Source organism: Callospermophilus lateralis, unplaced genomic scaffold (assembly GCF_048772815.1).
Source record: "Callospermophilus lateralis isolate mCalLat2 unplaced genomic scaffold, mCalLat2.hap1 Scaffold_120, whole genome shotgun sequence".
Lineage (NCBI taxonomy): Eukaryota > Metazoa > Chordata > Mammalia > Rodentia > Sciuridae > Callospermophilus > Callospermophilus lateralis.
In genome coordinates, this window is record NW_027512320.1 from 1520067 (window position 1) to 1543366 (window position 23300).

At 38.1% G+C, this 23300-nt stretch overlaps 1 non-coding gene across 1 annotated transcript; it reads right to left on the reverse strand.

The window, feature by feature from the left end:
* Window positions 1–18078: 18078 nt before the first annotated feature.
* On the reverse strand, window positions 18079–18188 carry LOC143386726 (U6 spliceosomal RNA). Its single transcript, XR_013089691.1, has one exon. It is a non-coding gene; the product is annotated as a U6 spliceosomal RNA (small nuclear RNA).
* Window positions 18189–23300: the final 5112 nt, after the last annotated feature.

Below are 23300 nucleotides of genomic sequence, written 5' to 3' on the forward strand. Positions count from 1 at the left end.
GTGATACTCTGCACATCCTCCAGATTCTAACAGTAAGAAGACCATGAACAGATGCAGCCACTAGAATTTTGAGCCAAAATAAAGCTCTTTTCTTTATTTTCCTAGCCTGAGGTATAGCATCATTACCAATAGAAAGCAGACTGGCAACCTTCAAAATGGAAATGCAGTTCAGTTTTCCAAAAAGCACATGGACGTTGTCTTTTGCACATGAATTGCCCAGCCTGGGATTCTGTGTCTACAACCTTCACTGATATGGAGATTAAATGAGTTTACTAACACGTAGCACGTAAGTCATACCTTGAAACACCTCTCCATACCATCTTTTTCAACATTTCTTATTTTCTTTAGTTCTGCTTCTTATTTCCTGCCCAACAAAATAGTTGCTTCAGTCATATGAAGCTCTAAAAGTGAAAGATTAATTACTGCTGATCTTTCTGCACATCAACTTGGTCACATCTAAATACGGTTTTAAAAGTTTGAATGGTTTGATCTCCAACAGGGTAAACAAATCTCATTTGGTCCAGTTATTACATGTTCATAAGGTTTGTAAAGATTGACATCCTTTCAAGATGAGATACCTCCTCTACTCGCTTTGCTAACACAATGTCTTATTTCTTGTTCTCTGGAATACTGAGTGAAGGCAGAAACACATCTCACATCAGCATACAGACACACAGAAACACAAACAGCTTCATATTTATTGCAAGAGATTTGAATTGATTGTCCTCTTAGGACTCATCTCATTTCCCTTCCGGAGACTGAATTTTTTAATCATTAAAAAAAAAAAAATGATGAATGTGCCTGAGCATGAATATTAACTGAAATTAGAAAGATCATTGCAGATGCTCCTTGGGTGATTTAGTATTCCACTTAAGCAGATTCCACCTTGTGTTCGTCGGCTTTCTGTCCCTGCAACAGAAGACCTGAGATAGTCAACTTAAGAAGAGGAAAGATTTATTCCAGCTTATCATTTCAGAGGTTTCAGTCTGTGGTCCCAGCAGGCATGTGGGGGCAGAGGTGGTCAGTTCTCTTTGTGGAAGCAAGAAATCAAAGGGAAAGAGAGAGGAAGGAGCTGGGTTTCCAACCTCTGATTTCTCCTCCCTCTAGGCCCTACTCCTGTTGGTTTTCCCATCTCCCATCAACATCTTAGGTTGAGACCAGTCGTTCAACACAAGGGCCTTTGTGGGACTTCATAGATCCAAACTGTCACACAACTTCAGTCACTAGTTGAGAAAGCGCATAAAGTAGAGATGAAGGTGGGTACCGCATTACCTGCAAAATCACACAGAGAGAAAAAAAAAAGCTTGATGCGTAGTCAGGTAACTAAATGATAACAGGCAATGGTTGTCTTGAGGACTTGTATCTGTGGTCCTCCACAGACTTCTCTTCCACACAGGGGATCAGGTTCACAGCACTATTGGCCACATTTTCTCTTTCCTCCTCCATTGCACTTTTGCCACCAAAGAGGAAGATCCAAATGATGTCAGGCCCATAGAATGAATACCCACCTCCTCTTTCCTCATCTCTTAGTTCTGTATGAGTTACTCGCAATGGACCTTCCAGGGACAAATGATTGCATTGGTTGGTTTGTTTATCTTTAGACAACAAAAACATAGAGTACAACAGTATAAAACAATGCCCATTTGTAGTTATAATTTTTACCTTACACTCAATGGTATATATTTTTCCAGGTTTATTATAAAGCAATTAAAAGTGAAAGATTAGATATCATACATTGTATTCATTTCCTAGTGGCTGTGACAAATCACCCTATACTTAAAACAACAGAAATTTGTTTTCACATAATTCTGGAAGTTTAAAGTCTGAAATCAGCATGTTGACAGAGCCACATTGCCCGCCAAGTCTCCAGGGAAGAATTTTTTTTTTTTAATTTTTTGGTCTCTTCCAAGTTTCAATAGCTGCTGACACCCTACATTCCTTGGGTTATAGATCCTCACTCTAATCTCTGCCTCCATGTGATATGTCCATTCTCTTTCTGTGTATCTCTTTATATAAGGAGTCCAGATATTGAATTTAGGGTCCACCTGAATCTTGTATCAATTCACTTTAATTTACATCTTAATTAGCAAAAATATCACTTCCAAACAAGGTTGTATTCATGGGTACAAAGGGTTAGCACTTGAACATATCTTTTGAGACGTAATATAGCCCATAATATACATGTATCAATGCAATTAGTTTAGTAATAATAATTAATATTTTTAGACTCTTGCAAATATTGCCTCAATTAATTCTCATAAGGTCCCCTTGAAAGGAGGCTTTACTATCCCATTTGATAGATGGAGAAATTGAGGTTCAACAATGAGTAACCATGTCCGAATAAGTAACAAGAGCAGGCTCTCATGCATTTCTGTCCAAATCCAATGACCTTAATCACTAGGCTGGGCATTTTCCTAGTTAATCAACTTACTCTTCAAAGGTCTTCATTGCCAGGTGTGATGGTGCACGCCTATAATCCCAGCAAGTTGGGAGGCTGAGAGAGGAGGATCTCAACTTTGAAGCCAGTCTCAGCAAGCAAGGCCCTCAGCAAATTAGTGAGAACTTGTTTCAAAATTTAAAAAATCAATAAAAATAAACAAGACTGGGGATTGTCACTCAGTGGTTAAACACCCCCGGTTTCAATCCCTGGTATCAAAAAAAGTTGCACAAATTTTATCACAGACTTCAGTAAAAGCACCTTTTCAAGTCAATCTGCAGCTCTTTGCTATATCTTGGTCACATTTGTAGAACTAAAAGAAATACCCTCATATGTTAAAACTCCATGGTCTATCTTCTCTTAGACATTCTCTCATTTTTATTTTTTTCTATTTCTTAGGAAAAAAACTGTAGATTATTTTCTTTTTTTTTTATTTTATTTTTTTTTATTTTTTCATCTTCCATACATTTGATTTAAATGAGTTATGCATTTCCATTTTTACCCCAAATACAGATTGCAGAATCATATCAGTTACACATTCACAATGCTTACATAATACCATATTAGTGACTGTTGTATTCTGCTGACTTTCCTATCCCCTACTATCCCCCCTCCCCTCCCCTCTCATCTTCCCTCTCTATCTCATCTGTTGTTGTTCCATTCTCTCCCTTCCCCCCCTTTCCCCTCACAACCTTGTATATGTGATTTCGTATAGAAATGCGGGTGTCCTTCCGTTTCCATGCACTTTCCCTTCTCTCTCCCTTTCCCTCCTATCACTCGTCTCAGTTTAATGTTAATATTTTCCTCATGCTCTTTTCCTCTGTTCAGTTCTTAGTTGCTCTCCTTAAATCAAAGAAGACATTTGGCATTTGTTTTTTAAGGATTGACTAGCTTCACTTAGTATAATCTGCTCTAATGCCATCCACTTCCCTGAAAATTCAATGATTTTGTCATTTTTTATTGCTGCATAATACTCCATTGTGTATAGATGCCACATTTTTTTTATCCATTCATCTATTGAAGGGCATCTGGGTTGGTTCCACAGTCTGGCTATTGTGAATTGTGCTGCTATGAACATGGATGTGGCAGTATCCCTATAGCATGCTCTTTTAAGGTCCTCAGGGAATAGTCCGAGGAGGGCGATAGCTGGGTCAAATGGTGGTTCCATTCCCAGCTTTCCCAGGAATCTCCATACTGCTTTCCATATTGGCTGCACCCTTTTGCAGTCCCACCAGCAATGTACAAGTGTACCCTTTTCCCCACATCCTCGCCAGCACTTATTGTTGTTTGACTTCCTAATGGCTGCCAATCTTACTGGAGTGAGATGGTATCTTAGGGTGGTTTTGATTTGCATTTCTCTGACTGCTAGAGAAGGTGAGCATTTTTTCATGTACTTATTAATTGACTGTATGTCTTCTTCTGAGAAGTGTCTGTTCAGGTCCTTGGCCCATTTGTTGATTGGGTTATTTGTTATCTTATTGTTTAATTTTTTGAGTTCTTTGTATATTCTGGAAATTAGGGCTCTATCTGAAGTGTGAGGAGTAAAGATTTGTTCCCAGGATGTAGACTCCCTATTTACTTCTTTTATTGTTTCTCTTGCTGAGAAAAAACTTTTTAGTTTAAGTAAGTCCCATTTGTTTATTCTTGTTATTAACTCTTGGGCTATGGGCGTCCTATTAAGGAATTTGGATCCTGACCCCACAATATGTAGATCGGAGCCAACTTTTTCTTCTATCAGGTGCAGGGTCTCTGCTTTGATATCAAGCTCCTTGATCCATTTTGAGTTAACTTTTGTGCATGGCGAGAGAAAGGGATTCAGTTTCATTTTGTTGCATATGGATTTCCAATTTTCCCAGCACCATTTGTTGAAGATGCTATCCTTCCTCCATTGCATGTTTTTAGCCCCTTTATCAAATATAAGAAATTTGTAATTTTGTGGATTGGTTTCTGTGTCCTCTATTCTGTACCATTGATCCACCTGCCTGTTTTGGTACCAGTACCACGCTGTTTTTGTTACTATTGCTTTGTAGTACAGTTTGAACTCTGGTATCGCTATACCTCCAGATTCGCACTTCCTGCTTAGTATTGTTTTTGCTATTCTGGGTCTTTTGTTATTCCATATGAATTTCATGATTGCTTTATCTATTTCTACAAGAAATGCCATTGGGATTTTGATTGGCATCGCATTAAACCTGTAGAGAAGTTTGGGTAATATCGCCATTTTGATAATGTTAGTTCTGCCTATCCATGAACAGGGTACATTTTTCCATCTTCTAAGATCTTCTTCTATCTCTCTCTTTAGGGTTCTGTAGTTTTCATTGTATAAATCTTTCACCTCTTTTGTTAGGTTTATTCCCAAGTATCTTATTTTCTTTGAGGATATTGTGAATGGGGTGGTTTTCCTCATTTCCATTTCAGAAGTTTTGTTGCTGATATACAGGAATGCCTTTGATTTATGCGTATTGATTTTATATCCTGCCACTTTGCTGAATTCATTTATTAACTCTAGCAGTTTCTTTGTAGACCCTTTTGGGTCTGTTAAGTATATTATCATGTCATCCACAAATAGCGATAATTTAAGTTCTTCTTTTCCTATTTTTATGCCTTTAATTTCTTTTGTCTGTCTAATTGCTCTGGCTAGTATTTCAAGAACTAAGTTGAATAGAAGTGGTGAAAGAGGGCATCCCTGTCTAGTTCCAGATTTTAGAGGGAATGCCTTCAGTTTTTCTCCATTTAGAATGATGTTAGCCTGAGGCTTAGCATAGATAGCTTTTACAATGTTGAGGTAAGTTCCTGTTATCCCTAGTTTTTCTAGTGTTTTGAACATAAAGGGATGCTGTACTTTGTCAAATGCTTTTTCTGCATCTATCGAGATGATCATATGGTTCTTATCTTTAAGTCTATTGATGTGGTGAATAACATTTATTGATTTCCGTATATTGAACCAGCCTTGCATCCCAGGGATGAATCCTACTTGATCATGGTGCACAATTTTTTTGATATGCTTTTGCATTCGATTCGCCAGGATTTTATTGAGAATTTTTGCATCTAAGTTCATTAGAGATATTGGTCTATAGTTTTCTTTCTTTGAAGTGTCTTTGTCTGGTTTTGGGATCAGGGTTATGTTGGCCTCGTAGAATGAATTTGGAAGAGCTCCTTCTTTTTCTATTTCTTGAAATAGCTTGAAAAGTATTGGTATTAATTCTTCTTTGAAGGTTTTGTAAAATTCTGCTGTATACCCATCCGGTCCTGGGCTTTTCTTAGTTGGTAGTCTTTTGATGGCCTCTTCAATTTCTTCTTTTGTTATTGGTCTGTTTAAATCGTGTGTGTCTTCCTGACTCAATCTGGGCAGATCATATGACTTAAGAAATTTATCGATATCTTCACTATCTTCTATTTTATTGGAATATAGAGTTTCAAAATACTTTTTAATTATCTTCTGTATTTCTGTAGTGTCTGTTGTGATATTGCCTTTTTCATCCCGTATGTTAGTAATTTGCGTTCTCTCTCTTCTTCTCTTCGTTAGCGTGGCTAAGGGTCTGTCGATCTTATTTATTTTTTCAAAGAACCAACTTTTAGTTTTATCAATTTTTTCAATGGTTTTTTTTGTTTCAATTTCGTTGATTTCCGCTCTGATTTTAATTATTTCTTGTCTTCTGCTATATTTGCTGTTGTTTTGCTCTTCCTTTTCTAAGGTTTTAAGATGTAGTGTGAGTTCATTTATTTGTTGGTTTTTTCTTTTTTTGAGGAATGAACTCCAGGAAATGAATTTCCCTCTTAAAACTGCTTTCATTGTGTCCCATAGATTCCGGTATGTTGTGTCTGTATTGTCGTTTATCTCTAGGAATTTTTTGATTTCCTCCTTTATATCTTCTGTAACCCATTGATCGTTCAGTAACATATTGTTCATTTTCCAGGTGATGCAGGATTTTTCCTTCCTTCTTTTATCATTGATTTCCAGCTTCATTCCATTATGGTCAGATATGGTGCATGGTATTATCTCCACACCTTTATATTTACTGAGAGTCACCCTATGGCATAATATATGGTCTATCTTTGAGTAGGATCCATGTGCTGCTGAGAAGAATGTGTATCCACTTGATGATGGTTGATATATTCTATATATGTCTGTTAAGTCTAGGTTATTGATTACGTTATTAAGTTTTATAGTTTCTTTGTTCAGCTTTTGTCTAGAGGATCTGTCCAATGGCGAGAGTGGTGTGTTGAAGTCCCCCATAATTACTGTGTTGTGGTCTATTTGACTCTTGAACTTGAGGAGAGTTTGTTTTATGAACGTTGCAGCACCATTGTTTGGTGCATATAAATTGATAATTGTTATGTCTTGTTGGTTGATGGTTCCTTTTAACAGTATATAGTGTCCTTCTTTATCCCTTTTGATTACCTTAGGTTTGAAGTTGACTTTATTCGATATGAGAATGGCCACTCCTGCTTGTTTCCGATGGCCATGTGAGTGGTATGATTTTTCCCAACCTTTCACCTTCAGTCTGTGAATGTCTTTTTCTATCATATGAGTCTCCTGAAGGCAGCATATTGTTGGATTTGTTTTTTTAATCCAGGTTACTAGCCTATGTCTCTTGATTGGTGAATTTAAGCCATTAACATTTAAGGTTACAATTGAAATATGGTTTGTACTTCCAGTCATTTTTATTTATTTATTTATTTTAGATTGGTTAGTTTTCCCTCTTTGGTTATTTTTCTTCCCCTTTACTGAGATACCTCCCACTGTTAGTTTTGGGCGCTATTTTTCAGTTCCTCTTCTTGTAATATTGTGGTCAAAATGTTTTGCAGTGCTGGTTTTCTGGCTGCAAATTCTTTTAGCTTTTGTTTATCGTGAAATATTTTAATTTCATTGTCAAATCTGAAGCTTAGTTTTGCTGGATACAGTATTCTTGGTTGGAATCCATTATTTTTCAGTGTTTGAAATACGTTGTTCCAGGATCTTCTCGCTTTCAAAGTCTGTGATGAAAAATCAGTCGTTAACCTAATTAGTTTACCCCTAAATGTAATCTGCTTCTTTTCTCTCGTAGCTTTTAGTATTCTCTCCTTGTCCTGTATGTTAGCTATCTTCATGATTATGTGTCTTGGGGTTGGTCTATTATAATTTTGGATGTTTGGGGTCCTGTAAGCTTCCAGGATTTGGCAATCCATTCCATCTTTCATCTCTGGGAAGTTTTCTAGTATTATCTCCTTTAGTAAGCCATCCATTCCTTTGGACTGATTCTCTGTGCCTTCTTCTATCCCAATGACTCTCAAATTTGGTTTTTTGATAAGATCCCATATCTCTTGGATAGATTGCTCGTGAGATTTCAGCATCTTTTCTGTGTTAACTATATTCTTTTCAAGTTGATAAACTTTGTCTTCATTATCTGATGTTCTGACTTCTACTTGATCTAGTCTGTTTGTAATATTCTCATTAGCGCTTTTAATCTGATTTACGGATTCTTGCATTTCTATGATTAAAACTTGATTTTTTTTAACACCTCTATCTCCTGATAAAGCTCATTCTTTACTGATTGAATTTGTGTGGTTAGTTCCTCTTCAAAATATACTTTCAATGCTTGGATTTGCTGTCTCATGTCTTCTCTAATATTCCGTTCCATCTGAATTAGGTATGTCTTGATTTCTTTCCCTGTCCATGTTTCTGTTTCTGCTATGTCCTCTTGTACATTTAGATTGTCCTGCATTGTTTGTAACCCTTTTTCCCCTTGTTTTTTCATATTGTTCACGTCGCTATCCAGCTCTGTTTGCTTTGTAACTGCTTTCTCCTATACATTTGTTTTGGCTTTGTATATCTCTGTTGTCTCTCTTTTGTGTTGGGAGATTATGCCTAGAAATGTTGGGCTTTGTTGTGCTTTAAAGCAGATTCATTCAATTCATATAAGGCTTCTAGGTTCTGTATGCATATAATGTTTTGCTGTTTGTTCTTAGGTCTATACGTTTAGGTTAGGTGCTCTGGTGGTACGATGGTTAGTATGTCTTGGCTACTTTAGGAGATTGCTCCACTGAAGGTGGATACTACCGGGCAATTGGATCAGGGTGTTGTTAGTAGCTAGGTATTTGGGAGTCTTATAGACAGCCTCGAAATATTCACCTATTTGCATTTAGACAATTACACGCAATGGAAGATGTAATGCTTGGGATGAGAGTTGGGGGGTAAGGGGATGAAGGTGCTGTTAAAAAGATAAAAGGATGGAGGGAGAGATAGATTAGAGGGGAATGAAAAGAACAATAAAATTTGAAATGGGATAGAAAGAGAGAAAGAGTAGGGGGGAAAGGATCAGAGAGAGAATAAGGAGAGAGAAAAAAAATATATCGGCAGCATCAACCACAACAACAACCACAAAAAAATAAAAATAAAAATAATAAAAATAAAAATAAAAAATAAAAAATAAAAAATAAATTAAAGTCTTGGAGATCCTCCTTCTTCTCTTCCAGTAGGTGAAGCTGTGCCCTCCAAGCGGAGCGTCTGCTCTGTACCTGCCGAGAGCTATCTCTGTAGGGCGTCTCCTGGGAGTCTCTCAGACTTGTCAGTCCCGAGCCATTTCACTTCTCCAGCTCTTAACCCCCTTCCTCCTGTCAGCCTGCCAGCCAGGTCCTGTTCCCCATAAGTGATTCTCCAGAGGTCTAGTTACACTTGCAGCCCCACCGTGTGTCCCTTTTAAGCCCCAGTGCTGTGGTAAACTGGCGGCTAAGACCCTGGCGGTCACCGCTGGTGATATGGGGGCCTTGGGGTCTGGGATCCCCTCTGCTTCCCTACGGACACGACCCCTGAGAAGTCAATGATGTTTCCTGGCTGCCTGTATCAGTATGGGAAGTCACGCACCTGCTAAAGTGGATTCTGCTGGGAAGGAATTCCACCGGCCGAACTCCGATGACGTCACCTCTCAGCTATGGCGGGCCCCAGGCTCCTTGCTGTAGTGTCCGAGGGGAGGGGTGAAACTAGTCCGACCCGGTTCGCCTCAGCTCCTGGTTCGCCTCAGCTCCTGCGTCGTGGGGGCTTGGCTAAAGACTTCTTCCTGCCAAGCTGTGTCTCGGCATCTAGCAGGACCCAGTCACTTTTGCTGCGGGCGGATGGACAGATCTGCAGCTGTGCCCGCGGTGCGCGGACTGTGGAAGGTGAATCTGGTACTCCGCGTCTAGCGGCAGGGTCCCGCTCGTCCGGGTCACATAGACGTTTTAAAAAAATCCTAGTAGCTCCCGGGCGGTCTCTCTTCAATGGAATTTTGCTAGGAGAATCTCCGTTGGAAGGATCCAAGAGTTATCCTTGCAACTTTATGCCCCCATCACTGGGAGTACAGTGAAAGTGCAGCCTCTCTGCCCGCCGCCATGTTGGATCCCCAGGATTATTTTCTTATATACTTTGCTGATTTCATAATTCTTGAGAGGAAAGAGAGGGAGAGAGAGGAGAGATATTGAGAGAGCTAGTTCAGTTCTCTGAAGGTAACTTTTATTTCCCAATCAAAAAAAAAGTGTTTCATGTATCTGATTGTCTCTGTGCTCTAGCATCTTGCCCTTTAACTGTTAAATAGTATTAGCTGAGGCTTCACAGATAATGCTTAACTTTACTAATTAAACATTGAAAGTCCAAGTTTACCTTTAATCCTTTTACAGTTTGACCTCTGACATAGGACTCACTCTTTTAAAGAACTCTGATAACTTCCAAACTATATAAGAATGTGACATTTTATTATCTGTTTCATAGAAACAAAATAATGTTTTTAGGCAAGGCTACATTGTGACATTAAAAAAAATTCCCTACTCTGCTTGTGTATGTTTAGGACTTTTATTAATAGTGAAATTTAACCTTCTGTATTAAATATCCTAAGAAAGAGAGTAAGACTAGAAGACCAGAAAGAGTTACAGGGAAGAAGATTCAAAGAACGTTTCTTATTTCTTTGTCTGTTCTGTGCTGTTACAGATTACCTGAGACTAGGTATTTATAAAGGAAAAAGGTTTGTTTGGGCTCACTGCTTTGTAAATACAAAAGTATGACACTGACATCTGCCCAGCATTTGATGAGTGCCTCCTGTTGCATCAGTTCATGGTAAAAAGCAGAAAGGCAAGTGGGCAGGTATAATAAAAAGGAGGGGATAGATGCTTCGTAACTAACCCGCTCTTGTAGGAAACTACTCTAACTCGTTCATGAGAGCAGAAGTCCCTATGACCCAAACCACTTCTTAAGGTCTCCACCATTATATGATGGAAACACAGCATGAGTTTGGGTGGGGACAAAATATTCAACCCACAGCGCTTTCCTAATCAGGGTCTCTTTTGGTTATAAGGTGACCATATGACTATTCTCACAAATGATTAACCAGTTTTCCTTCTTTCCCTCATCACTTGAAATGACACATTTATCTTATACTGAACTGGACATATGCCCAGGGACATTTTATTTTCTTCAATTGATCTGTCACTCTCGTCAGTGTCCCATGTTACTATCATAATTAATGCATTGCCTTTTGGCTCCAATCCCTAAAGCAGCTGCTATAGACTGAATTTCTGTGTGTCTCCAGAATTCATATGCTGAAGCTCTGGTATTTGGAGATGAGACCTTTGGGAGATCATGAGGATGGAGACTTCCCTTATGGGAAGAGATATGAGAGAAATGATCTCTCCCCATCATGTGAGGAGTTGGCAAGAAGACCCAGGTATCCCTCTCCTCGGTCTATACCCAGAGGACTTTAAATCTGCATACCATATCGACAGAACCACATCAATGTTTGTAGCAGCACAATTCACAATAGCTAAACTGTGGAACTAACCCTAGATGCCCTTCAGTAGATGAATGGATAAAAAAAAAATGTGGCATATATAAACAATGGAATATTACTCATCCATAAAAGAGAATAAAACCATGGCATTTGCAGGTAAATTGGTGGCGCTGGAGAAGATAATGCTGAGTGAAGTCAGCCAATCCCCAAAAAACAAATGTCAAATGTCTTCTCTGATATGGGAGGCTGATTCATAGTGGGGTAGGGAGGGGGAGCATGGGAGGAATCGATGAACTCTAGGTAGGGAAGAGGGGTGGGAGGGAAGGGAGGGGGCAGGGGTTAGAAATGATGGTGGAATGTGATGGTCATTATTATCCAAAGTACATGTATGAAGACACGAATTGGGGTGAATATACTGTGTATACAATATGAAAAATTGTGCTGTATATGTGCAATAAGAATTTTAATGCATTCCACGGTCATTTATTTTTTTAAAAAAAAAATCAATAACAATAAAAGAAGATTCTTCTTCACACAAGAAATACAGCCCTCACCAGGGTTCATCCAAACATGCTGGCACCCTGACCTTGGACTTCAAGCCTCTGGAACTGGGAGAAATAAGGGTCCATTGTTTAAAACCAAACTATTGAAGACAACGGTATTTAAAAATAATTATTTCTTCAAATTGATTTTCCCAATTTTTGGTATATTATATAAATCGCCCCCCCCAATTATGCTTTTTATACTTTCATTAATTTTTTTTTTTACCTTTATTGATTGATGGGAGAAGGCTTCACATATTTATAAAATAATATATGATTTCTTCCAACAACATTTGCCTTTTTATCCTCATTCAATGAAACCATTTTATCATACAGAAATTTTTTTTTTATCTTAATAAGATCCCAGTGTGGTCATTACAGTCATTCCTAAATGTCTTGGATATAGGATTCTTTTGTGAATAAATCTTTTCCCCCATATTTTCCATATTTATATTCCATAGCTGCTGTCTTTACCAGTCAGTTCTGCTAGCTTTATGATTTATCAGTAGAAAGATCACCTAATCTGCTGATGATTAAGATTCAAAAATCCTCTTTTCAAAAAGTTGAAATCATTGTCTTTCATGCCACGTTACTTTGGTTAGAATTCTAAGATTGCAAAGTAATCTTTGGTTTATATTATTTGGTTTAGTAATAGTAAAATAATAGATTTTCTTCTACTTAGGTTATCAATGTTGGTGCTTCTGTAGTGTGATCTTTATGACATGTGTTCTTTTTATTCCAATATACAGTCTCTTTCTTAATAAGGAACTAGCCAACCTTATTTCTAATATTAAAAATACAAATTTATTATAAATGGTTGAATTTTGTTTAGTACATTTTACTAATACTGATATATTTCTTTTTTGTGGTTGTTTGTTTTTGGTGATCTCTTACATTTTATCAAGTTTCTAAATCAATTTGTTTTAATGTTGAAGTGTCTTCAATTCACCTACTGGTGTGTGGTTTTATTATTATTTATTTTTTATTATATGCATTTTATAAGATTTTATTTGGGGTGATTATGTCTATAGTCTGACACTTGTCTTTAGTCTCCAAAACCCCAAAAATAAGATTCTCACTACTCAAAAACCCAGCCTTTTGTTGTGTTCAATTTCTGTCATGTTTTTCATTAAGATTAAGCTGGGTTTCTAAAATGATGTGAAAACTTTCAATTTTTTCTTCTGTTTTTGTTGTTTATATTTTTTCTGTGCTCTGAAAAAAGTATACATCATATTAAGTATAAGTCAGATTAAGTAAAGTAGATTACACCTTCCATTTCCATGCAATTTCCCTTCTCTCTCCCTTTCATGGAAGGAGACCCTCATTGTTATACAAAATTACATACAAGAGGAAGTGAGGGGAAAGGGAAAAAAAACAAGGGAGAGAAATGAATTATAGTAGATGGGGTAGAGAGAGAAGAGGGGAGGGGAGGGGAGGGGAGGGGAGGGGGGATAGTAGAGGATAGGAAAGGCAGCAGAATACAACAGACACTAGTATAGCAGTAGGTAAAAACGTGGATGTGTAACCGATATGATTCTGCAATCTGTATACAGGGTAAAAATGGGAGTTCATAACTCACTTGAATCAAATGTATGAAATATAATATGTAAAGAACTATGTAATGTTTTGAACAACTAATAATAAAAAAATGAGATGATCTAGGAATCTAGGTAGATGAACGTAACACTAAATGCCAATAGAACCTCTGATGTGGGATTAAACATTCAAACTTTAGAGCTTATAAAAAATTAATCTTTTTATAAAATAAAAAAAACAATGAGATTCCTTAAAAAAGTAGATTACACATTTCTTGAGAATAATATGAGAATTATCCATAGAGTACTTCAGATCTGAAGTCTTCATGGGAAAGGCAACTCCTTGTTAATTAAAAAATATTTTTCATAGTATTTATATTGAGATTTTCTGCCATTTTTTTGATCAGTAATTGTTACTTAAAACCATTCATAAGAAGTAAGAACTCAATGGTAAACTAAACACACCCACATTCTCCATCACTCAAAATGAACCCATTAGCTTATGGAGAGAAAAAGGAAAAATAAAAGCATACTAGAACTGTTGCAGACTGCATGAAAGCAAGATGGAAGAATAGGTCATGTGTATGGAGCCAAGAGCTGCCTTGAATACCCAGGAGGAAACCATCTCAGGGATAGGTGTGGCCCCAAGTGGTCCCAATGCCCAAGTGGACAGGGGAGACATGTTGGGAAAGCAAAGGGCAGTTCCTGCAGGTGGAGAAACAGGAACTGATGCTCAACTCTCTTCCCTGAACTCCCCAGTGCAGGCTCCTTGCTTGTGTGGCACTGCAGTGGACACTTTCAGGGGTCCCAGCCCACATGACGTGTGCCTCACTGCAGTGACCAAACTGCATGGAAAAGCAAAGGCATGATTCTCACCACATTTTCCAACTGTTAGGCTGAACCATGTGCAACTTCTGATTTTGTCAATTAAGAAAACAAAACATCAGTCATGACATCTGGTCCCCCCTAATTTGAACCACTGGGAAAAGCCAATATTTGATTGGATGAAAAGAAGAAAGAACACCAGGAGATAAAATAGTGAACAGAAGAAACAACCATAAAAACACTTTTAATAATTAAAATTAGTATTAAAATCAAGAAAATATTGCCTTTCTAAAAAAAAAAGTCAACTAGACTTCCGCTATAAGGTTGCAATTTTTTCATAGAAAATCTTTTTCCCAGTATGATAAAATGGATAAAAACTAAGAAATGATTGACATCAATTTCAAGCCCAATCTACCAATTATATAAAAGGAGGAGGAGGAGGACAAAGAAGAGGAGAAGAAGGTGGAAAAAGAAAAAAGAAGAAGAAAGGGGAGGTATCAGAGGAGGAGGAGAGGAGGAGGAGGAGGAGGAGGAGGAGGAGGAGGAGGAGGAGGAGGAGGAGGAAGAGGGGAAGAGGAGAGGAGGAGGGGGAGAGGAGGAGGAGAAGGGGAGGAGGACAGGAGGAGGAGGAGAGAAGGAGAAGGAGAAGGAGAGAAGGAGAGAAGGAGGAGAGAAGGAGGAGGAGGAGAGAAGGAGGAGAAGAAGGAGAGGAGGAGGAGGAGAGAAGGAGGAGAAGAAGGGGAGGAGGAGAAGAGGAGGAGGAGAAGGGGAGGAGGAGAGGAGGAGGAGGAGAAGGGGAGGAGGAGAGGAGGAGAAGAAGGGGAGGAGGAGAGGAGGAGGAGAGAAGGAGAAGGAGAGAAGGAGGAGGAGAGAAGGAGGAGGAGGAGAGAAGGAGGAGGAGGAGAGAAGGAGGAGGAGGACAGGAGGAGGAGGAGAGAAGGAGGAGGAGGAGAGAAGGAGGAGGAGGAGGAGAGAAGGAGGAGGAGGAGGAGAGAAGGAGGAGAAGGAGGAGAGAAGGAGGAGGAGGAGAGAAGGAGGAGGAGGAGGAGGAGAAGAAAGGGAGGAGGAGAGGAGGAGGAGGAGGAGGAGAGAAGGAGGAGGAAAAGAGTTTTCTAATTCAATTAAAGTAAAGTAGAGGAATAGGGTTGATTCTGCTCTGATACTTGTCTTCAGTCTCCAAAACTCATTCTGGGAAATTTCTGTTTTTTTACTAATGTAACTGAGCATAGAGACAAGAAAGTGAGGGGGTGTCTTTATCCTTTGATCTTCTGACCAATGAGTAGAAGACACTGTTGCTGGGGAGCAGTGTAATGTGTGAAATGAATTAAACAAAAACTGCAGACTGGGGCTGGGGTTGTGGCTCCATGGCAGAGCACTTGCCTTGCACATGTGAGGCACTGGGTTTGATTCTCAGCCCTACATAAAAATAAATCAACAAAATAAAGATTAAAAAACCTGCAGAGTGAAAACACTGGGGATAGAAAATATTTTCAAGAACAAATCAAAACCAGGAAATCTAAAAGAGGGGAAAAGTTATCATATTGACTTTTAGGAAGGCAAGTTGCTACCCTTTATCAAAGTACAAATGATAAGTCCCTCCAGGAATTCATGCTAAAGAAATGCCTGTGCTTGTGCCCCAAGATGGATACACAGAAATGTTCAATTTCCACATAGTTTGCAATGTCCATCAGTAGAGAAGTGGTTTAACAGTTCAAGAGACAACCTTTTGGGGAAATAGACTGAAGCTCTAAAGTTGGATGAGTTAGAACCATATGTCATTACGAGGTTTATCACCAACTTATTTGCTGAAGTTTTAAAAAAAAAGTTTCAGAGCAAAATGGACAAAATGATCTTACAAGTAGATTTTCCCAAGCAACAGACAAGACATAAAAATATGCACACTCAATTGCATCAGTGAGGATAAAAAATGAACATCCATATCTTTTAGAAGAGTACAAAGCAAGGGATATGGAAAAGAGAACATTCTTGATTTGCTCTATACTTAATAGCTTGACTTTCTTCCATAGTCATATATTTATGTTTCGTTGGTTTAACAGTTAATGAACATTCAAAGCTTGTAATGTATGCTATATAATGTACGCAATTTTAATGTATGTAATTTTAGAAGATATTGCATCTGTCTAAATCATAATTCGAATTCTTATTTAATATGCTTTTATGTTCCTTTTTTAAAGCTTGCCAGAGTTATGTCTATTCATTTATTTTGTTCAAAAAGGCAACTAAGAAATATAGCTACTATTTCCTATTTTCCAATTCATTGATTTTTGCTTGTAGCTTTATTTCCTTTCTTCTTTCCTCAGATGTGTTTTGTCATGCAGTTCTAGCATCTTAAGCAAGAACAGAGAACATATGCATCAATTCTTATTTTTTCTCATTCATTGGTGGAAGTGTTGAGAGTTGTAAATTTTATCTGAGGTTGCAAGTTACATCAGTGTAAGACAGTGTTTTCCTTCAAAAGTGTTTCTATGTTCTGTTTGTATCTGACCATAATAGATGAAATGCTGTTTGACAGGCCTTGTGCTCTGAGCCTAATATAAAATGTCCCACTTAGCCATTGTAGCAACCTTAAGAGTAGGAACACTTTTGCTGCATTTTAAGTATAAAGAGATTGAAGCCTCTGTTTGGGAAACCACCACATCTGTTTTTAGTTCCTGTTGTTTGGAACACATGGGTCCAGCCTGACTACAGGGGCCAGTGAACAAATGAGCCAGGAATGACAATTTCTTGGCCACAGAGATTGGTTCAAGAGAAGGCAAGTGACCCAAACCTAGTCAGTTGGAATTCTCCATGATATTGTTGCTGGAATTCCCAGGAAAATATAAAAAGAAAAAAAAAACTGTATCCCATGAAATCTTTAGTTATAAAACAATATACCCCATTGTTGAAAGAACCATCAAGGCTTGCCATAGGAGAAAATGCCCATTTATTGAGGAATAGCTCTGCATATTTTATAGAGCTGGGGATGGTGTGACAGTTGGCATGGGGTACTTTTTTATTGGTGGGAAAGGATCAGGTAAGCCAACAGGGCTAGTCTGATTGGTGGGTAAGGATCATGTGAGCCAGCAGGGCTCACCATTGGACGGCTCTTCTTGGGGGATGGGGAAGTTAGTCTTTGGAGCCTGGGTGACTCCCAACAATTGTGGATAGGGATTGTCTGATGTTGAAGTCACACACACGTGGGTATCTGTGTTGATTTATGGAGAAAATCAGACACATTTTAAGGGTACCTACCATCTGTACCTACCATCTGAATACCAACAAACAAATGTTTGTGAAGCCAAAATTATCCCTTGAATTTCCAGTTTCTATAAGCCAATGAATTCTCTTTTTTGCTTTGGGCAAGTTGAAATAATTTTCTATTATTTAGAATTCAAACAGTCCTTAGAAAATGGATACCCCCAGGTCCTATAACTATTAGTTAGTTGTTCCAAAATGTGTCCATGGGTAATCCAATACTAGCACTTTTACTCATAATCAGTAACATCTTCGGTCTCTATTAATGCATTATCATTCATTCATTCATTTAACACAAATAACACTGGAGAGATATAGGCTAGATCATTTATAGTTTCTTATTTTTTAGGTCTCTCCAGAAATATTTTATTTCTGTATTAAATATGATATATATTAATGTAGAGTTGAAATTCTCTTTATATTTCACTTTGCGAAATAATTATATTTTTTCTTCAAATTTCATATTTTGAATGTTTATATTAGTACATTATAGGTACACATAATGTAATGTGTAACTATAAGTTATAGTTACACATAAGTGGGGTTTGTTTTGACATAATCATACATGCATGGAATACAATTGGCTCCTTTTTAGTCCCTGATACTTCCACTTTAAAAAATATGGTACACCTAGGGGCTGGGGATATCGCTCAGTTGATAGAACGCTTGCTTGTATGCACAAGACCCTGGGTTCGATCCCCAACACCACAAAAACAAAGCAAACAAAAAATAAAAACTTACTTTGAAAAAAAAATATGGAACACTTGAGAATTTGTATGCCACAATCATGCAGCAGTCATGCTAATCTTCTCTGTATCATTCCAATTTTAGTCTATGTGCTGCTGAAGTGAGTGAGCATCAGTTATACCCTCTTGAGACAGGGGAAACATTCAGAGGGGTAGGAAAACATTGAAGAATTTTAAATAAGAGTAAAGCGATGTGATTTGTTTATTTAAAAGATGGCTTTAGTGTTGCATGGAGAATCACTCATCAGTAAAAGAGAATAAAATCATGGCATTTGCAGGTAAATGGATAGAGTTGGAGAAGATAATGCTAAGTGAAGTTAGCCAATCCCCCAAAACACAAATGCCAAATGTTTTCTCTGATATAAGGAGGTTGACTCATAGTGGGGTAGGGAGGGGGCATAGGAGGAATAGATGAATTCTAGATAGAGCAGAGGGGTGGGAGGGAAAGGGAGGGAGCAGGGGATTAGCAAGGATGGTGGAATGTGATGGACATCATTATCCAAAGTATATGTGTGAAGGGACAAACTGGGTATCAACATACTTTACATACAGAGATATGAAAAATTGTGATATATATGTATAATAAGAATTGCAATGAGAAAAAAAAACCAAAGTACATGTATAAAGACGTGAATTGGTGTGGACATACTTTATATACAAAGATATGAAAAATTGTGCTCTATATGTGTAATAAGAATTGTGATGCATTCTGCAGTCGTATATTTTAAAAAATAAAATCAATTAAATTGAGAGAGAGAGAGAGAGAGAGAGAGAGAGAGAGAGAGAGAGAGAGAGAATACTCAACAGGAACAGCAGAAGGAGCGGAAATATCAGCGAAGAGACTGTTGCAGTTTTCCAGAAGAAAAACCTTGCTCTCTGGAACTAGGCTATTATTGATGAAGTTGCTGATAAGAGGAGATATTCAGGATGTATTCTGCAGGTAGAAACGATAAATCTGCTGATGGATCCAAAGTGAGGAATAAATAGAAAAGGATCATCAAGAATGGCTTCTAGGTTTTGACCTTAACAGCCCAGAGAATGATTACCATTTATCCAAACAGTCCTTATTTCCTATTTAGGGAAATCCAGATGGCTCATACTGGCTAATGAATGAATGGTTTCAAGTAGAATACCTCCCGAGCAGGAATCAAATGTCGAGTTTTACTCATAGCGAGTTTAAGATGCCTAGTAGTTTTCCATATGGAGCTGTCAGAGAGACAGGTATGTCTGGAGATCAGAAGAGAAACTGTGATTAGAGAGGTTAGTGTGTAGACACCAGTTTATTGGATGCATTCCAAACCATGGGGAAAAATTTAATGTTGTACTGAAGAAAGAATAGACGACAGTGTAAAACAGAAAAGTGAAAACCCTGAGACCTAGAGTAATTATATAGTAAAATTTGAAAAAAGGAAGAATGTTTTCTTCTGTTTGCGCTGCTATAAAAAATAAGTCCAGATAATTTATAAAGAACAACAATGTATTTTCTCACAGTTCTGGAGGACTGGAAGTCCAAGATCACAGCACTGGTAGGAGAGTTGTCTGGTGAAGGCTCCTCTCTGCTTCCAAGTTGGTGCCTTCTTGCTGCATTCTCCAGAGGGATGGAAGGCTGTGTCCTCCCATGGCAGAAGGGGCATAGGAGAAAGCCAAATGCCATCAAAGCCTCTTTTATAAGGGTCCCAAACCTGGTCATGAGGGTAAATTACCTCTTAGAGGGTCATGAGGGTACAGCCTCATAACCTCATCACCTCTTAGAGACCCCACCTCTCAATACTATGATATTGGCAATACCTGGATTTTGCCTTCTTTGCCCTCTTGAACTAGGATGCTATTGATGAAGGTACTAATAAGAGAGGATATTTGAGATGCATTTTACAGGTAGAGCAAATTCCAACTCCAATATGATGGGAGATGTTGCTACCATAACAAGGAGCAAGAAGAAACAGCCAGAACTTGTTTCAAGAAGAATCAGCTATGACAACTGGGTCCAATGGTGCTGTTGACCAGCCAGAATTAGAAATGAGAATTGGCCAGAATTTGGTGAGATGTAACTTGTTCTGGAGCTTTGATCAGAATAGTTTTATTAGATTGGTAAGGTCTAGGGAGGGTTTAATATTTTCCAGATGGGAAACATTACATATGGATAGTATGTTTGTTTCTTTGTGGAAATAATCTAATAGAGGGAAACATAATTACAGGTAACCTTTGAGGAAGGTTTGGCAAACCGAGGAGAGCAGAGAAATGGAGTGGGAACTAGGAGGGAAATATGGATATTTCATGTTGATAAGGAAGAGAGATAACTATAGAAACTAAGTCCTTCTGTAGCAAAGATACATTCAATTACATCCACCCACAGAAGTGGGCAATATAGCAGAAGTTCTCAAATGTCACTCTGCATTGAATGCACATAAAATACACATTGCTGGCCCCACCGCAGAATTTCTAACTTAGTTTAAGTCTGAGGTAGGACAGAGCTTGCAGTTCTAATGAGTTTAACCAAGGGTTTCTGGTGGAAGGGGCACATTTTGAGAACCCTTATAATAGCACATAGAACTGTGGGCTCATCTGTGTTCAAATCACAGCACAGTCATTTCCAGCACCTGTGAGACCTCAGGCGGGCTACTCCAAGCCTCCTCATCTCTAAAGTGGAAATGATATGACATAGCTCAGAGGCTTTTGTGACAAGGTAATTTAATACATCTCTGTAAGCGGAGTCTGATAGCTATTATTATTATCTTTAAAAACATGGTGGCCTATATAAACAAACTTTGTGTGCTATTATAGAATTTCAGGGTACAAACATAATCTAAAAAGAGGCAAACTTGGGTCAATAGTCTGTATGTTTCTATTTTCTTTTTTTTTCTAATTTTTAAAAAATATTTTTGTTCAAGGTATTGAACCCAGGGGCACTTAACCACTGAGCCACATGCTCAGCCCTTTTGTATTTTGAGACAGGGTCTGGCTAAGTTGCTTAGTGCCTTTCTAACTTGCTGAGGCTGGCCTCGAACTTACAATCCTTCTTCCTCAGCCTCCTGAGCTGCTGGGATTACAGGCATGCACCACCACACCCAGCCAGTTTGTTTCTCTTTAGGAGAATACATTTAAAATTGAAATCTCTTCTATGTCTTTCTCATCTTCACTTTCTTGTCTTCACTTCACTTCCCTAGTCTTCCTAGCCTCCTTATGAAGTCAGAAGAGGTCAAGAGACATTCAGGAAGCCATTCACTTAAGTTTCTTGGTATCTATAATGATGGGGTCATTAATCTCTAAAACCATTGCTGGATCTCTCTATTTGAGGCCAAATCTATCTATCTCCGTAATTAACTCCACCTGCATGAATCCCTTTCTCGTCAATGCACATAATTAAATGCAGATCCTCCTTATTAAAGTACAGACTATGAAACCTATTTTATGTTAACAAGCCCTATTTACAGTATAATATGAATTTTGAGTTGTTGAACTTTAGGCAAAAGGGCATGAAAATATTTTGTTACAGTGAAACATACTCATGACACCAATCTTATAAAAGGGTTGGGAGATCATTTTAATACAAGAAACAATAAAAATATAGAAAAACTGGAGGAACTCATTTTGTGTCAAATAGAATATTTGTGTCAATAATAATCATTATGATAATTTGCTGTGTTCATTTAGCAAACAGTTATTAATTGCCTTACATATACCAGTTGTTGGGAATAGAGTTAAGAACAAGACACAATTCTGGCTGCAGAAAGATACACAACAAGGCAAGAAATAAGTAGGTTGAAATAGTGAATGAGAAAGACACAATACAAGAAGTGGTTAAGAGGAAGCAATATAAGATAGGACATTTTGCATTGAGCATTGACATTGTGATACATTCAGCCAAATCATGCTACACATACTTTTATTTTTTTCTAATTATGGTGGTAGATAGATTTGGAACCCAAAACAAAGACTTACAAGCCCTCCTAGTATCATTCCCAATTTGCAGGAGAGAAAACCAAGGATTAGATATTTGAAGTACATTGTCCAAAGTCATCTACCTAGAAAAAGGAAGAGCTGAAGATATACCCAAGGTCGTTGAACTTGAAAGTCTGAGTGATTCTTGCCTTGTGTTGTTATTCACTATTATTCACCATTATACATTAATTTCAACCCTCAATTCTACAACTTATTGAATTGGTAATAGGGTTAGTTGGATGCTGGATTCTTTATTTGTATCAACCAATCCTTAGAGCACTCCTCTAGGATCTTAGAAATGCTGGGTCAAGTTCAGAAAGTTGAACAGGTATATGTTGGGTGCATCTGGGATCTGCCTGCCTGGGGTCTTTCCATTCATATGCACTTGAAGTTTTCTGAAGGTCAAAAGTGTGCTTAATAAGACTCATTAGTAAATGTTCTTTATCAATTTGGCCGGTTCCTATGACATTTCAGGGCAGCAAGCTCTTGCCCAGAGCCTAAGGTTTCTGCTGCACCACTAAACTTGCCAGGTATAGAAATGCTTGGATCAAATACCAATTGTAATTGTCATGCACCGTCATTACTCACACAAGTTTGAGCTGCTGAAGTTTAACTCCATTTAATTTACATCACCAAACCGACATAATGAAGGATTACCAACAGACGGAAAATAGGCATAAAATTTACTTTCACGTACATTTGAATCATGGATGATTCATAATCTAATACTTAATTACTAAGTGTCAACACTCTTAATTCAATAAAGTTTTCATTTTGAAAAATCCTTGGAACTTTTAGGCAGATGAAATTGTGGTCATATGCTCTTTGTAGAAATCAACTGGGATATACAGATGCTCCCTGATTTACGGCAAGGCAGTTACATCACCCCCCCCACCACAAAAACCAACAAATTGAAAATATCACAAATTAAAAATGCATATAATCTACCTAACCTATTAAGCATCCAAGCTCAGCAATACAGCACACTGCACGGTATTAGCTGTTTCCCCCTTGTGATCCTGTGGCTGATTGGGAGCTGATTGGGAACTGAGACATCTTGCTGCTGCCTAGCATCACCAGAGAGCTTCAAACTACATATTGCTGGTCTCAGAAAAGATCAGAATTCGAAATTCACAGCACAGTTTCTACTGAATGTGTATTGATCTGGCACCATTGTAAACCCCTCCCCCCCAAAAAAAATATAAGTTGCATCAAGGAAAGGCATCATCTTTCCTTTCTGTACATCAGAGATGGACTGCATCTGATCTAATTTAACATCTCATACG